This window comes from Myotis davidii, unplaced genomic scaffold (genome assembly GCF_000327345.1).
Source record: "Myotis davidii unplaced genomic scaffold, ASM32734v1 scaffold523, whole genome shotgun sequence".
NCBI lineage: Eukaryota > Metazoa > Chordata > Mammalia > Chiroptera > Vespertilionidae > Myotis > Myotis davidii.
Genome location: NW_006295054.1, coordinates 1,861,592 through 1,863,909, shown reverse-complemented (window position 1 = coordinate 1,863,909; position 2,318 = coordinate 1,861,592). Strand labels below are relative to the sequence as shown.

The 2,318-nt window shown below is 37.5% G+C and overlaps 1 long non-coding RNA gene across 1 annotated transcript in view; it reads left to right on the top strand.

The window, feature by feature from the left end:
* LOC102771363 overlaps positions 1-1,754 on the top strand; it is a 12,782-nt gene extending 11,028 nt beyond the window's left edge. Inside the window, exons 2-3 of the long non-coding RNA XR_435969.2 lie at positions 847-901; positions 1,409-1,754. This is a non-coding gene — a long non-coding RNA (uncharacterized LOC102771363). The remainder of the gene's footprint in view (positions 1-846; positions 902-1,408) is intronic.
* Positions 1,755-2,318: the final 564 nt, after the last annotated feature.

The following is a 2,318-nucleotide window of genomic DNA, read 5'->3' as shown; positions in this document are numbered from 1 at the left end:
CATATTACCCTTTTATTAGTATAGATTGCACATAAGTTCCATTGAAATAGGTAGTATTTCTAATGCCATTCATAATAGACTTTTGGTACTTACTAATTGATTGCTATGACAAAATTACTCTTACTAAGTTACCATTTTACAAATGTTCCACAGGATGAGAAAAGCATTACATATGCTAAAATATCCTCAAAATTATTTGGACTAAAGGAAGATGTATCTGTGAGGAAGTGGTTGAAGTTCTCACACTATAATTTATATTATATTTATACATAAATATATTCATAAACTAAAGAATAATTTAAGAATTCTCTCAGATTAAAATTGATTGAATTAATCTTGGATGGATGTGTTTTATATGCAATTAAACAGGTTTATTATAACCAGATTTTTGAAAGTGAATCTATATAGGGCCATAGAAAAACTATAACTAACATTTATGGAACAATGCATAGCACATACAAAAATACATGTGTGAATGTATAGTATATAGAAGCTCAGTATAGTATAAGGTAAATATATATTTCTGAAAAATATTTCCAGTGTTTTAACATGAACTCACTTGTACTGCTCAAGCTCACAGTTTTAGAGATTTTGTCTTTTAAATATGCTTCGTATTTAAGGAGCTGTAGGAGAGATAATCTCTACGAGCTTTCCTACAGTATCACCAAGAAAGAATATATGCTGTCACGTTAACATTTTGATGGTTGGTAACGAGAGAGGTGTGGTGAATAAGCTTTCTGGTCCCACAGACAGAAGATCACCAAACAAAATGAATTTGTCCACTCACTTATTCAACAAAGAGAGATTGAGTTGGTTTTGCAGTAATCTCACCTATTTTTCTCTCAGGACTCAGGAATGTAATTCATTCAGAACTGGAAAGAATCTCCTTTGAAACAGTGAGGTAATTATTTAAAATCTATTTACCTCTTAGGTTAAACCTTTAATCTACTCTTATAAATATTTATTCTCCTCTATCCAATCCATAGTTCATTCAGCAAATATTTATTGAGTACCCACAATGTGCTAGAATTCACAGAACATTCTTCTGGACGAAAGTCATGGAAGCAGAACCAAAGTGGAATGATTTCATTTCTGTCTCGCATCTGTTGACATTATACTGTCAGCCCCAAACAACCTTGCTCTAATATACTATCAAGCAGCTTTGAAGAACAGGAGGAACTTGGGCTTTTAAATCAGATTTAGGGGTGGGAGGGGTGGTAGGCAGGATGGCCCCTAAGGTCTCCCGCCCGGCTGGTATACCTGATGTGCATATTCCCCGGGACTACATCATATAATGGATTTTACTCCTGTCCTTAGGCTATGTTTCAGTTGACCTTAAGATAATAAAATTACCAGGTGAGCTTGACCTAATCCTATCTGTACTTTTAAAGCAAAGACTTTTCTGTAGCTGGTTTTAGGGGAAGAAGTTAAAGATTTGGAGCTCAAGAGGATTTGATTTACCATTATTGGTGTGAAGATAGAGAGGAGTCATGGCAAAGGATGTGGGCACCCTATAGGAGCTGAAGGAAGCCCCAGGCAACAGCCAAGAAGGACCTCCTTTTTAGAACCACAGGAACAGAATTCTGCTGACAAGAATAAGCTTGAAAAGTGGAGTCTTCCCCAGAGCATCCAGAAGAACACTCAGCTGGGGCAATACCTTGATTTCGGCCTCACCATACCCCCAGCTGAGGCCCCAGCCATGCCATACTCTGAATCACACACCTGTGAGCTAATAAATGGATATTTTAATGGTATTTAAGTCATTAAGTTTGTGGTAATTTCGTTATACAGTAATAGAAAACTGATACAAGAGGGATCTGGTCAATAAAGTTCCCCTCCTTTCTCCATCTAATGGACTGCTTCCAAAAAACAAATTACATATATCATTTTTCTGGAGATGTCCCAAGTGGTTGCACCACACTCATCTACCAAGCCACTCACTGTGTCTTTTTGGGCTCGTAGTGAAGCAATGGCCAGCATGTAAACATGTCACCTTGCAATGCTTTCCACCTCTCCTCTGTCCTTCTCTCCCTTTCTCTTCTCGATCTATCATCTATCTATCTATCTATCTATCTATCTATCTATCTATCTATCATCTATCACCTATTTATCTTCACCTATCATCTGCCTCTACCTATCTCAATAACTCAGAATTCCTTAAGCCACCATGCTGGAAACACATAAGGAGAGGTCACACATTCAGATAATTCCAGGTCCCCCAAATCCCTACCTCAAACCACCCCCAAGCTGATGCGAAGTGGATCAGAGTGGAGAGACTCTTGCTAAGTCCTGCCCTAATTACAGATTTATGAGTAACC